At 42.1% G+C, this 15427-nt stretch overlaps 1 long non-coding RNA gene across 1 annotated transcript in view; it reads right to left on the reverse strand.

Annotated features, from left to right (window-relative positions):
* The window catches only part of LOC118023092, a 61944-nt gene extending 47109 nt beyond the window's left edge, over window positions 1-14835 (reverse strand). Inside the window, exon 1 of the long non-coding RNA XR_004682660.1 lies at window positions 14711-14835. This is a non-coding gene — a long non-coding RNA (uncharacterized LOC118023092). The remainder of the gene's footprint in view (window positions 1-14710) is intronic.
* Between the last annotated feature and the right edge of the window lie 592 nt (window positions 14836-15427).

The raw sequence follows: 15427 nt of genomic DNA on the forward strand, positions 1-15427 counted from the left end.
TCGGGAACCCAGGAACCCCGGCGGCTGAGGTGCTTTCCAGGGCCATTCTTTTTGCTCAGATTCAACTAACCTGGCTGAGGATAGCCAAGGAGGTCAGCTCCTTAAAAACACAAGGTCATGAGGTACCTGGGTGGCTCAGTCAGTGAAGCGTGGGACTCTTGATTTCGGCTTAGGTCATGATCTCAGGGTCATGGGATCCAGTCCCGCCTTGGACTTCGAGCTCAGCGGGGATTCTGCTTGAGATTCTCTCCCTCTCCCTCTCCCTCTCCCCTCATCCTGCCACTCTCGCTCACTCGCTCATGAGTGAGCACGCTCTCTCTCAAATAAATAAATAAATCTTTAATAAAAAAACAAACACAAAGTCACTGCCACATCAGTGGTTAGAGCCCTTGCCCTATGTTGGAGGAACTATTTCCATGCTATTTCTCAATTATCTACGTATTTAAAATAATTTACTCTTTTTGCACCAGGTGACTTTGTCCTTAAGCACATATTCCTCCTGACACATGCTCTCTTCATTTGACATTCCACTGACAGCCGTGCAGAGCTTCAATGATTTTTCCTCCTAGGTGCCCATTGGCTCTACCTTGTGTACTAAACGTATTCCAGAGAAGTTGCACAGAAACCTAATCTGATTTGCAGCATACTAACAGTGTTGAGTATTTAAGGTCCCTTGAGTTGGTTTGTGCAGTGAAGAATCACTTTATAAATCACTTTATAAATCTATAAAGATCACGCATGTTCCTGCAATGTTTCTCAAAATGAGATGTGCCTTTCCTAGGTTACACAGCTAATATTTCCAGAGCAACTTAGGCTCCACGATAAAAATCTTTCTTTCTGAAACACAACCCTTCTAGAGTTGAGCAGCCCTCCAAAGTGACTAAGTCTGGAATCTGGAGCAGGAGTGAGGGTCAGTACGGGTTTCTGTGTTTGTGTTGGAAGTAGAAATGATTTACCCCAGAGATGCTAACTAGATTTTGGTTCCATCATTGACTGAAGAGTCAGCAGTTGCTACTTGGACAAAGAACAAAAGTCTGGGGATCAGGAAATGGTACTTTTACAACCGACGAAAACTCCCCTGATCTCCCAGTCTATGGCACACTATAGAGGACATGCCCAGTGCAGGCTCTAGGTCAGAGTTTTATGATGCTGATAACCATCATCATGAGGATCTCTCAACAGCACTGGGTAGTTTAATGACACTACCAAAAACCTGGGCCCATTGATGGAATTTTAATTGCTGGTTGGGAATCTATTAAAATATTTTTTGTGATCAATTTATAGAAATGTTGTAAGTATGTTTGAAAAAGTTATACATTCTCCATGTTTGGGATACAAATATGTTACACTGTTTGAACCTCTACATATGTATTCATATTTTTTTTTTTTTGCACTTGATCTGTCCCAACAGATGGTGGTTTCTTTCTTATCCCAATAGATGTTAACATAGCCCACTACAATAGCATTTCTCTCTTTTTCTCCTTGTATTGCTGAAAACTTTTTTTTACTACATTTGATACTTTTATATTCATCATGGAAAGTGCAACCCTGTCATATCTTCTTTGTGGATTTTTTTCTTTTAGTGGGATAAATATAATGCTATTTTATCATATTGATTGTTTCACCCTTGGGTTCCACCCTGTCTTTATGTTCCCATTCCTGCTCTCCTTTGGTTTGGGTTCTCCACTATATCTTTACCCATTGCCTTATTTTTATTATTTTTGTATTGATTGGGTACACTAATGCAACATTTATACTTTATTTTTAACCCAATATGAGTCTGTGATTCAAAATGAGAGTTGATTCCAAACATTTCTTTCCAACCATTTTATTAACAAGATTTATAATGCTTAGTTTTGTTTCTACTATTTTGTTTTATAGTTCTTTTTAATTTTCTAGATTGACTATAGTTATTATTTTAACTTTTGCCTTGAGATTTTGGAAATCAGATCTATAATTTTTATTCTATTAGTAGTGATACTTAATAAATATATATTGGAATCTATTTTCACTAATTTTCATTAGCAAAAATAAATCAGTTTCAACTGGTTACTCCTGTATAATATGAGGAATTTACTCAGCTTGTCCTTCTTATCTTCTGGCCCTCTAATTTCTTGTTTTAGTGATTTTTAGTGGGTGATCCGAACTAGATCATCATTACTAAATTATCATTTTTAGTCACGTGTCCTCTTTTGGAAATTATTTTTGGCATTTTCGTTATGTCTTAATATCATGTTGAGAATTCATTAATTTTGTTTAATGGCTGTTTGTTTGGGGAGGGGGGAGGTGTTTATCTGTTTGACTATTTTTCTCACCAGTCTTTTACATCATGAGTTCTCCATTCTTGAATTTGATGTTTTGATTCCTCACTCAGTTGACTTAAAAATTATTTAAGTTTTTTTTTTCCAATGGGATATGTACTTTGGGGCTCTTGTGTACAAGACAATGTCACTCTGGTGGGCTAGGATATGCATATCAACCTGGCCAGGCACAGGAGCTCACGGTGACAGATTTAGCAAATAAAAATAGAGGATACCTAGTTAAATTTGCATTTCTGATAAATACCAAATAACTTCTTAGTATAAGATATCAGCAATATTGCCTGGCACCCACATTTTATCTGACAATCACATTTGGGCCACAATTCTTTTTTCCTCACACTCCAATAGACAATGATCATTGTCTTCATGTGTCAAAGCAGAAGTGGGAGGAGGTAAGCTTTATCTGCTTGGATCCTCACTGAATTTGTTTTTATTCTTGAGGGTTTTAGAGGGGAGGGTGGTGGGGGGATGAGTTAGCCCGGGTGATGGGTGTTAAGGAGGGCATGTACTGCATGGAGCACTGGGTGTTATTCACAAACAAGGAATCATGGAACACCTACATCAAAAACTAATGATGTATTGTATGGTGACTAACATAGCATAATAAAATAAAATAAACTTTAATAAATAAATAAATGAATAACCAAAATAAGTCTAGGTATTAAAAACCTATTGTTGGGCGCCTGGGTGACTCAATCATTAAGCGTCTGCCTTCGGCTCAGGTCATGGTCCCAGGGTCCTGGAATCGAGCCCCGCATCAGGCTCCCTGCTCGGCGGGGAGCCTGCTTCTCCCTCTCCCACTCACCCTGCTTGTGTTCCCTCTCTCACTATGTCTCTGTCAAATAAATAAATAAAATCTTAAAAAAAAAAAAACCTATTGTTAATTTTGTCTGGTATTTAGAAAACGCAAGTCTTGTTTAGCTCAGGAAAATTTCCACCAAATAGATCTTCAATGATGACTCCAGTTTTATTGGTTCTTCTTCTGAAATTCCTAATATTTATAGGGATGCCTGGCTGGTTCAGTTGGGGGAGCGTGGGACTCTTGATCTTGGGGTCATGAGTTCAAGCCCCACACTGAGTGTAGAGATAACTTAAAATAAATAAATAAATATATTTTTTAAAAATTCCTAATATTTATATATTAACAATATCTCTTGTCCATGCTTTTTATATATTCTCCCATATTTGTATCTTTTTATCCTTTATCTCTTAGTTTTGTGATGTCCAAGTTGACTTCTGCTCCAACTTACCTGTTTTCTACAAGATCTATTTTGCTGTTCACTCCCTCCGTTTCAATTTGAAATGAACAAAATTTGTTTTTCTCTTTATAGTTCTCTACTTGAATTTCATAAAAGAAATGTCCTTTTGAAGTTTGTTGGAAACACAAATCGGGAGTGTCCTTAAGATTTCCCCTATCTCTTACAGAAATTATATTTCATAGGAAGATATTTTCTCTGATTCCTCAGAGTGGTCCCTTCTTTTGAACTGTGCTGTCTTTTCACTTGCCTGGCAATTGTACTCCGCATGTTCATTGTTACACAGGAGTCCAATATTTGTTCAAAACCAGTAGTTGAGATCCCAGTCTGAATTGTTCCAACCCAAGGGAATGGAAAAGGAAGTAAAGATAGATTTAGGTTTTACTTTGCTGATTCAGCAGCCTGGGGAAGACAGGGAGCTACGGAGTGAGCCACTCTGACATAGCCCTGCACAGAGCTCTGCATCTCTGCTCAATCGTCTTTTCTAAGTTTTGGAGGGTGTTGGGTGTTTCCTGGGAAAGTGTCCTTGCTCTTTGCAGAGTACTATCCTTGACCTGAGCTCCTGAGTTCATGGCCCACAAGGGCCATCTGGGGGTTGGTGCCACTGCAGGATTGTGAACTAAACAGCATTTGCATCCACTGAATTCCTAGGCCCAGCCCATCCACCCCCAACCCCTTCCCCGACACCACACTGCCAGGCAAAACTAGAGGGTATTGAGGAGATTCTTCCAGCCTTCACTCCTAGTACTTTCCAGGTAAATCATTCCTTTACTTGTAAGGAACGGCACATCCTCGCAGAACTAACCTAAAAGAAATTCCCCAACATCTTATACTCAAGACTGTCATGCTCCTCTACTCTCTGCAATTTACATTTCCCCCTGTATTTACAATAACTGAACACATTAGCATGAAAGTTGCTTAGGATAATTTCTCATGTTTCACAGTATACATAGTTTGCTGAATTTTCTTCTTGGAACTGAAAGATTTCCCTTTTCTTTCCTTTGGAACACGTGGTATATAAAACACTGTATAAACCCCATTTTAATTTGGAAGCTGTTCCAGGGAATATATTGTCCAATTTAACAATGAGTCCCATTGTCAAATTTATTCTCAATACAAAGAGCAGCCATAGATTATCAAAACCCGCAAGCTGGTCAGCGTTCTTTCTGAGGGTTTCTGGCGGGATGTTTTGCAGATAACATTTTGTGTAGGAAGCAATCGTGGCTTCATTCCATGATAGGCAAGTTGCCAGGAAATACTAAATCAAGTGGCAATAGAGTCCCTAAAGAAAGTTGTTCCTGATTTATGATGATAGTTCCAACAATACTGCTGAACTTTTTACACATTGAAATGACCACTGAGTTATGTTTCACATTATATCCGAGAGCAGCCAGCCTGCCAGATCCAACATTGCAACTGGAATGCAGAAAAGCCCCATTATGTTTTCTTCCACCGTCTGGGAAAAACAATTTCTTATTCCCAAAATGTAAGTACTTGTTTGCTTTTTCCCCGCCCATCTCACACCCTGAATCTATGGTGGCATTTTAGAAAGTGGAAAACAGCCTAAGTTTGAGGAGAGACATGTGGGGAGCAGAAATATCAGGAATGGAGGAGCTGATGACCAAGAGAAAAGGGGGAAACTGATCAATAGCAAGGAGTCACCAGGGCTGAGGAGGGGTCTGCATTATTTTTGAGAATTTATAACGTTTCAGATTTATCTACCAGATGCTAGAGTTGCCTGGAACTCTCAGCTCTGTGTGTGTGTGTGTGTGTGTGTGTGTGTGTGTCCCCGTCTGTCTGTCTGTCATTGTGGGTTCTCATATTCTGCTCCTGGAACTTTAAGAAGAGCATAGTCCAGTGTTGTCCAATAAAAGTATAGTACAAGCCACATGTATAACTTTAAATTTTCTGGTAGCCACATTTTAAAAAGCAAAAAGAAACCCATAAAATGACTTAATAATAATATTGATTTAACCTAATATATCCAAAACATCACTTAAATACACAACATACGTGAAACTTACTGAGATAGGTTACATTTTTCTTCTCACTCCAGGTTTTTGAAATGTGGGGTGTATTTTACCCTCACCCACAGCACATCTCCCTTTGGACTAGCAACTTCTCCGTCTCAATAGCCACATGTTCTAGCTTGTGGGATGGAGCAGGCTGGACAACAAAGAACGATCACCCTCTCGGTCCTAACTTACTCAGTTCTGCTCACATCTTTGTGCTTCCCTAAACCTGAGTCTCCTCCTCCTCTGGAGACTCCCAAACACATCTCTCGAAGGCACCATGCCTGCCAGCTCCTAGAAGGTGGTACGTGAAGCATGGCTCTTTCGGCTGTTCCATCAGTCCTCCTTACTCAATAGTTCAAGTAAAACTTTATGATTAAAAACCCCAGAACCTGGGAAATAAAAGCACCTTGACATAGCAGCATTGCCTTTGGACTGCCAAGAGAAAGCCATTCTTTCTCCCTTGGTCTCCACTAATCCCTCTCAACCTTTGTCTTGCTATCATTTCTCAACAAGTGCTCTCCTTTCTTCCTCCCTGGTCTCCCTTTCCAGACTGGGCAGGATGGTGGTGGGAGCCGCGGGTGTATTTCCATGTCCTGTCCTGGGGAAGATGATTGCAGAGGGGCAGCAGGGAGTGAGAGGCTGGCCCTCCCTTCACTGTCAGTCCTACACCAGAAAGTCGGAAGCTAGACCAGTGTGTCTACATGGAACAAAAGGCAAGGCTGGAGGCACCCCCTCCATGGGGCTCCTGGAGACTCACACCACAGCCTGTCAGTAGGTATCTGAAGAATGGCTGCTTTATCTCCCGTCCCACCCTTCTTGGGATCTGCCTGGAGTTAAGTCTTTGGGAACTGGCTCATCTTCATCTTCATGCTAGTCCACAGCCAAGCTCCCGACCTTACAGATCCTCAGTCCTCACTTCTCACGGTCCTAAATTCCATTCAGAATTGAACCCTCACATAGGGTGAAATGTAACATGCAACTTGGAACCATGTTTGTTACCTCTGAACCTCTGTCAGTTGCTGACTTTGTGCAAAACCCTCAGCTGTAGGCCTATCGCAGCCCAAGTATTTGGAGACTTAAACCCACCAGCCAGAAGAGCAGACCCTACTGCTGCCTGTCCACATCCCGTGGCCAACAGGCAAGTCTGGACACCATCACAGCCCTTGCACTCAAAGCTCTGCTGAGCTCCGCCGCATCCCTAGTCAGTGTGCCGGGTGTCACATCCATGTTCTCATTTGAATCCAGGCCACCCACTGGGACTAGAGCCCTGCCCCAGGGATCCAGGTAGAAGGACTGATGCCCCGCCCAGTCCTGACCAGACCCCTTCTCAAGTGCTTGGACACCGCCCTATACTTCCAGCAAGGAGCCAAATAGATCAGGCGGAACAAGAATAGCGTTACCTTCATTTTCCACCTGTGTTTACTGGAAGCATTTGCTATTAGCCCAACTACTGGAACAGATTTCCCCTTGGAAAATGACACTGGCTTGGATCTTGCCTGCATCTACCACACCTATTCCCCGTTTCCTCTTCCTCCTGGCTGAAGCTCCAACACACGCTCTGCCAAGTAGCATGGGTAATGACCCTTTTTTCATGCTTTACTTCTTCTTGGGAGGTAATACACTAAAGAGGAAAGGGCTTTGGAGTCTGAGAAATCTGTCTTTGGATCTTGAATAATCTCAAATTTGAATCTTTGGATCTTTAATAATTCTGTGATCTCAGGCAACTTACTTAACATCTTTGAGCCTCAGCTTTTTTACTATTAAAATGTAATCGATCCTATTTTATAAAGTTGTCAGGAAGATCAGAAAAGATCGTGTTCATAAGATATTCAGCCTGTAACAGACAGACATTTGTACTCATTGGCTAGTTAGCCCTGAACCAGCACTTTGCCCAGTTGTGACCACCAGCCTCTTCCCTCTTCTCAATCACCAGTAAGGGCATTTGACCCTGCTTGATGCCATCCATAGCCTGGACCTCAGATTGCCACTTTCCACTGGTCTCCCACAGACTGTATAGCAACACCCCTGCCCATCCCCAATTTTCTTGTCATATTCTCTGCCTGTGACCAGGACTCCTTTGGTATTTCACAGGCCCCTCCCTGTCTTCTTCCAAGAAGCCACATCCCTTGCTCTGGAATCTGGATTAGGGAGGGACATTAGCCTCAATCACCAGAAAGGCCAGAAAGAGATGGGGAAGTAGTCCATTTCTCAGAGATTTCCAACCACTATGAGCATAACCACTATGGTGATGAAAATAGTTTCTCTAAATACAGGCTTGATGGACACATCAACAGTTCACCATCATGGTCTTTCCAGGGGTACATCTTAATAGGTATGATGTTTTTTGAAAATCAACCCTAAATGAGATCTCCAATAAGAGCAACCATTGGATGTTGTTCTTGCCTCTGCCAAGAGTTTATTCTAGAGCTCTGCCCTGTTAGGTTATAGGTAAATGTCTCAGGGTGAATGAGACTAGTTCCTATGACTAACCCCAATACCTCAGTTACTCCACACACAAAGGTGTATCTCTCAATATTTGATGTGGTTCTGGCAGTCCCCTCCACCTTGAGCTATGTGACCCAGGACAATGGCCTCCAAGGTCCTGATAGCAGGGAAAAAGGAGGCATGCTGGCCCTTACCTGCTCATTCCAGAAGTGACCCTGTCACTTCCACTTACAATCTGTTGTCCAAAACATCAACCCCCTGCAAGGGAGGCTGGGGAATGCGGGGAGCACATGAAATGTTGAAGAGCAGAGCTCTGCTCTGGTGTGTGTGTTGGTGTGTATGTGTGGGTGTGTGGGTGTTCAAGGGCTTCTGGGGCGTGTACCTGTGTGTGTGTGCCTGGGCCTTTTATATTCCCCAGGTGTCCTAGCATTGCTCCTCCACATCCTGCTATTCCTTTCAGGTACTTGCGATGGGCCAGCCTTTCACAGTGTCTTGCACAAAGTAAGTGCTTTATAATTTCAATTTAGGACAACTCACTCAGCTTCTGATGAATGTTCCTTATAGTAATAATAAAAATAGAAAAAGGTGTCATTTATCAACTCTCCTCAAAGTTTTAAGTTCTATGCTAATAAGCACTTCACATTTATAATCACTTCTCACAACTGGTCTATGAAATAGGTGCTATTTTTTATCATCATTTTACAAATGAAAATACAGGTTTACAAAGGTGATATAACTTCCCATAGTCAAAAGCAAATAAACAAAAGCCTTGGGACTCCTGGCCAGCCCGTGTGACTCGGCCCTTGTGGTGGGCCTTTCCACCACACTGGTCTCTGAGGACATGCTTTGTGACCCAGAGAAGACGGGAGCTCTCTGCAGGCTCACAAGTGAAATGATTCCTATGGGTTTTCTTGTTTAGATTGTAATCCCAAGAAATGTAGAAAAGTATTGGGAACATTTACAAATATGTGAAGTTCTTCTTTCACAGAGTACATGTATTTTTTCCTTACAATGCAATAAAATATTTCCATTGAGACACCAGCAAAAATCCTTAGTCCTGTTTGTTACAGCACTATGGAGCTTTGAAATTGAGATTGTAGTATGATACAAAGAAAACCGGTTTTCTTTTCTTTTTTTTTTTTTTTAATTTATTTATTTGACAGAGAGAGACACAGCAAGAGAGGGAACACAAGCAGCGGGAGTGGGAGAGAGAAAAGCAGGCTTCCTGCCAAGTGGGGAGCCCGATGTGGGGCTTGATCCCAGGACCCTGGGATCATGACCTGAGCCAAAGGCAGCCGCTTGAAAACTGGTTTTCTCAAGATATTTACGATGTTGTTGGATTTATTTGACTAAACTCCATTTGCTAGACCAGCTTTAGAATTGTTGTTAATGAGAAAAGGTAATAATACTCCATCAAATTTGTTCCTAAACTTTAACAAATGTATTTTTCCTCACTATTTTAACTTGCCATGATTTTTCCAAGAGTTCGAAAATTAATTCTGGGAAATATATATATACTACACCAAAGTTTCAGACAGCTAAGTGTTTATGAAGACCGACACTGCTTTCTGAAGAGGGCTTTTGATTCAGGTCAGGCTGGATGTCAGCAGCCCAAAACCATGAAGCTGTGGAAAGAATAGTTTGACTTTTGCTCTCCCATCCTCTCTCACTGGATATTCATTTTCATGTACCTTTATGAATGTACCTGTGTCCTTTCAGATTCCTACATTACCAGGAAAAATAAATATCAGCACACTGACAATAAAAGTTGTTTTGAAAGTGTACCTTGCAAGTCACACTTGTTCAACATCCACACTGAAGCTGAATTTCTAGTTATTTCCTTCAGTTTCATGCAGGAGGAAGGCTTGGATTTCCAGCACATATCTGTTCCCAGGAAGCCGACCTGCAAGGGAGCAACTTGGCCTCCTCCCCATCTTCAACCTGGGTGCAGCCCAGTAATAGTGCAAATGAGGCTGGACGGAACTCATTCCTACAGCTAAATCCCCCAGGTTTGTTCCTAGAGCACCTTCCTGTGCCACTGTCATCAACTTGTCATGATGCTCCAATCATTATTCCTAGGAATCCATGCACCTGGCCATCCATCTGCTCCCAAGTCAAATTGCTTTCTCTGGGGCACACCTTCTACTCAAGGAGAAATGAAAGCCTAGGAAAATCTAATCCACCCCAGACCAAGCTCCCAGACTGAAATAGTGTGCCGGTGCTGAGAGTATGTGGACCTTGCCCTCCTTCTCAAAGGCCCACACCAAGGGCATCAACCCTCACAGCCTTCTTCATGGAATAACCGGCTAAGCATGCAATATAGAATTCATAAAGTACTTGGCGAACTTTCAAGATGAGTTTCATTACAACTTGGCTACAATTTAGTATCCCCACAAAGGAGAGAGATAAATTAAAAAGTCAGACCTTGGAAATGCTCTATTTCACCCTTCAGTTATCAATCCCAGGTCACCAGCTAGGACTTAGGGAATCCTGAGGATAGGCTTGCATAAATAAGAGCAGTCCCTTGTTTGCTTTATTCCCAAGATTTTTCTGAACATCACTAATCCATTTCTCTCTCAACCTTCAGAAAGGAAGGAAGGAAGGAAGGAAGGAAGGAAGGAAGGAAGGAAGGAAGGAAGGAAGGAAGGAAGGAAGGAAAGAAGGAAGGAAGGAAGGAAAGAAGGAAGGAAGGAAGGAAGGAAGGGTAATATCAATCATTTAATATTTGAACAATGCTTTACAGTTTAAAGTGTTTTGTGTATATCATTTCATATGACCCTCATTATAAAACTGTGAGGAATATAGGATAGACCTTAAAGGTCCCATTTTTCAGCTGGAAATAAGTGAATTGGCCTTTGAGAACCCTAATGTTGTAAATCATAACTTGGTTGACCTTTAATAGGCATGAAGTGCAGAATTCTCGGATTTGAAAACATGAACATACTCTAGATGTAATCAAGGACACATGTGGGCCAGAAGATGGGAGATAAATCCCACCAGGGTTTGCCCCACTGGTGAAGTCAGTAGAGTCCAGTGGTCTGGGATATGCTGGGACACTTCCTCTCAGGTAAAGGGCATACTGTTGCATCTTGTACTTCCCACCACTAAGAAAGCAGATGATGTTTGATAGGCCTTGTGGATTTGGGACACATCATAGATCACACTTAGAAGTACTGATTTGACCCATTTATCAGATGATCCAGTAAGCTGCCAGTTTTAAGTGGGGCCCAGAGAAAGAAAAGACTCCACCACAGGTCCAGCTGTGTGCAAACTGCCCTGCCCCTCAGTATTTGGTGGAACAGGATTCTGCAGAGCATCCAGAAAGTCCCTGTAGCAGAGCTGGCTCACAGACTCTGAGGGGGCTGGAGCAGGGTCACCCTTCTATGGTTGAAAGCTACTCACTATTTGAAAAAAACAGTTCCAGGCATGTCACTGGGCCCCTGGTAAAAACAAGCTCTGAGCCAGGGGAGACCAAAGTACCATGGAGCTGGGCCTGGAGGTACTCACATGTCCCACATGTCACAAGTTTGGGTGGGTACAACAGCAATCCTTGCACAGAGGAACTGGTACATTTAAGATCTGATCTATGCAGACCCAAAAGGAAGAGAACATTCCATAAATCGATGGCCCCGTCGCCCACATCACCGCCACTGTGGCACCAGTGTCTCTCCTTCTATTCACATCCATAGACTCATGGAGCTTCCCTGCTGCCAGCTGCCAGAGGAGGGACTAACTAGGCCTGCCCCCACACCTGAGTTGGCATAAGTTGGTGCTAACTAGTTGAAGTAGACTTCTACTGTATTCTATCCACTCCAGGGTCCCCAGAGGACAAGAGTAAAGGAAAATCCTCCTGGTAGGCAGAGTAGCAAGAACCCATGTGGCTGATGAATTTGTATGGAGAAGTAGTCTGAGGTGGGACTAAATGGATGGAATGAACAGCTATACCTGGTACAAGGGGTGGCCTGCAATAGATGCCTCTTGGGCATCCTTTCAGATGCTCTCAGCCTCACCTCCCTCTTAGCCACTATGGATCAACCAGTACTCTGTAGAAGTTGACATCCTTCACGCAGGTACAACCTGGAAGCATCTTTTCTCCTGCCCCACTGTTTCTCTTTGTCCAAACTGCTTTGTTCACAGATGCTCAACCCAGAAATTTAGGGGTGATAGCACTATACCAGGGGTTCTTTGACTAATGGGGATGAGATCCAATGGATAAATGTTCCTCTCTTTCTTTCCATAGAGAAGATCCTGAGATCCCTTTCACGTGGCTCCTTAAACTGTCCAATGGGATCCAGCAACCAGTTGCCTGAAGCAGTGCCAGCATGACGTATGGCTTCTCCTCTTCCCTTGCCTCACACTTCCTGACCCTTACTCCTACCCCTTAGGTCCCAATAAAGAACTTTCACTCAAGTCTCTGTTTCAGGCTTTGCTTTTGGGGAAAACAGACTAAGATACATCCCCTATTTCTCGCTACCACCTCTGCCATCTGCCAGCCTCCTGGCCACTCCCTTACCTCCAGGTCCTACCACCTCCACATGACTTTAACATTCAAGCCCTATGAGCTCAATGACTTTCACCCCATTCCACTTTGTCAACTTGCTTCCATTGTCTCCCCAGAACTTTGTCATCATCGATTACTGTTGAATTCGTAAGTCCAAAATTTACAAATCCCACACTTTCTCAACCTTCCATCCTCAGTCCTTTCACTTAATTACTCCCATTGCACCAGTGTTGTAATATTATCAAGACTTTCTGGCCCAGGAACTGTCTATTTTCTCATTATCTAGCAGCCTTCTCTTGTCTTCTGTTTTTTTTTTTTTTTAATCCAGTTAAGATTCCACAGAACAATATTTCTATCACACTTGCCAATTTTCACAACTCCCTTATTCTTCCATTTCACTTCTTGAAAAATCCCCCTCAGAATTAATGAATTTGTCCAACTTTTTTTGTGCTTATATTCCAGGTGCTAATCACTGTTAGAGAAAAACCACAAAGCTGGACAATTTGGTGCCATTATAATAGCTGCCAACATTTACTGAGAGTTTAATCTTTGCCAGGCACTATTCAAAGCACATTACATAGATTATCTCATCTTGCTTCCTACATCAGGCTGGAAAGTTGCCCAGAAATTCTGTTCTCAAATCTCTAAAACTCAGTCTCCTCAGAACACTTTTTCTCCTACAGCTCAGAGAAAATAGAAGTCATCAATTAAGAACTTGGTACACATCATTCTTTGCATTTCAGTAGCGTTCAAAAGAGATGATTCCTCCTTTCTAATCCAAACACTCTCTTTGACTTCCTTAACACCACACTCTGCTACTTTTTCTTCTATCTCTTTGTCTTTTTTTTCACTTATCTCCCATATTCCTTTTCCCACACTTTCTTTTAAATTTTGGTGATCCTTAAACTATTCGTTCTGTCCTGAATCACTCTTTCTGGTGATCTCTTCCAGTTGCATGGCTTTATTACCATCTCTTTAGAAAATGAGACTGTATGGTGACTAACATAACATAATAAAAAAAATAGAAAATGAGTCTCTAATCAGGTGCTTGGCACAGATTTGTCTCCTAAGTTCAGACTTACTCAGCATTTCCACTTGGATCTAACCAGTCCCTGTGAGGAAACAGAAACAAACTTCCCACACAAATGTTCTTTTTTATCTTTATCTCTATCACCATCTACCAAGCTCTCTAATTCAGCAATACAGTCTGTACCCTCAACTCTCCTCCCTCAGCATCCGCCCCCACCCCTTCCAATCACTTAGTTCCGTAGTTCCTACTGCTTCAATATCTCTGGGAATTGCCAATGTCTCTTCATACCCACTACCATTACTGTAGTGTAGATTACCATCTCTCACCTGCATGACTGCAAGAAACTTCTAGTCTACTCCCCTTCAGTTATGCCCGTATAAATTTACTTTATCGAGTTCATGCCCACAAGTCTTTTCTCATGCCTATCAACACATATTGATATTTTTTAGAATTGACTCCCCACCTCACTCCCTTAGAACAAGTGCTATGTCTTGCTCCTATCTTGATCTCCCCCAACACATGCCTTGCCATGAGGTTTTTCTCTATAAAGTTTTCTGAAGGGATGAATGGCCATTAAAATTAAATAATGATTTCATCAATTAACAAGTAAATCAGTGTTATATGTTAAATTCCTTGTGACTGACTCAATATCCATATTTTGTTTACCTACCATCATTAACACAAAGCACAAACTTGAAATGATAATCATTATTAAATATGTTAAATGAGTGCATATATCTCAGTTCCAAATAATAATCCTAGAGCCTTTAGATATGTTCTTGAATACAGTGGGTAATATTTACTTCAATGGACCAGAAGGATCTATGAGCAAATTTGTTGGATTTTAGAAAGGCAGATACCCCACATACCTCCATCTTCATTTTATTTCCTAGCTGGGGTTTTGTGACCTATGAAGGGGGTGAAGGTGGAACTTAGAAGTGAGCTTAGAAATCTGGATTCTGGCAATGCTTCGTCGAGCTGTGTCATGGATAAGCTATAGGGCATGTCTAACAGGCATGGCCAACAGCAGGGGACTGGCTGTGGTAATTTTCAGACTCTTGAGTTCAGAGGACACAATGAGTAGAAACGAGAGTGAAGAAGTATGGCAGAAATGAGAGGACCTCAGAGGAGAGGCCAAGTACCTCAGATACAGCAGCCGGTGGACCTCAGGCCTAAGGTTCTCTCCTAAGGTAAATGTGCTCCCACACTTTCTGGCTCTTCTATCTCCACTCAGGTTTTCATAGTCCTGAAAGAGAAAATGCGGTTGTTTGGATCAGGCTCCTCTCCCTTGAATCATTCAGCCATGGCATGGAGCAGGGTAGATGATCCCATTCATACTCAGCAAGAATTGTGAGCTAGACATCTACTTTCTATAATACACATCCAAGAAGAAGTTTTCTTTAAGTTTTAATTGAGACTTGCTTAATCAATTCAAGCCTAATTTCAGTGATGCAAATCTCACGTCTGTTTTTGCAAATAACTTCTGGGTCCTTTCTCTCTTGGTGCATTTAGTCTTCAATACACAGAATCATGGGCTAGATCAAGCAGTAGCAAATGAATATTAAAATTCTAGGTTCAATCAATATCTGAGAGGCAGTTATATAAAACAGGATGAGGGCAAAGACTTTGCTCTGACCGGAGGTGAAGAAAGGACTGGGCTCACTGTCTCATTCAGCATGGTAACGGGCAGAGCTGGGCGACTGGGAGTCTGAGCTGTCCCTCACATGTGCATATCTACAGCAATAAAGAATCTAGGGCATTAGCAAGTGACACCAAATCAGCCTGCACCATTTAGCTCTGACATGCCTGAGTGTGAACTCTCCATAAAATGCCACAGAGCAGAGAGAACAAGAGTGATA

This window comes from Mirounga leonina, unplaced genomic scaffold (assembly GCF_011800145.1).
Source record: "Mirounga leonina isolate KUSES-001 unplaced genomic scaffold, KU_Mleo_1.0 Mir_114, whole genome shotgun sequence".
Taxonomy (NCBI): Eukaryota; Metazoa; Chordata; class Mammalia; order Carnivora; family Phocidae; genus Mirounga; species Mirounga leonina.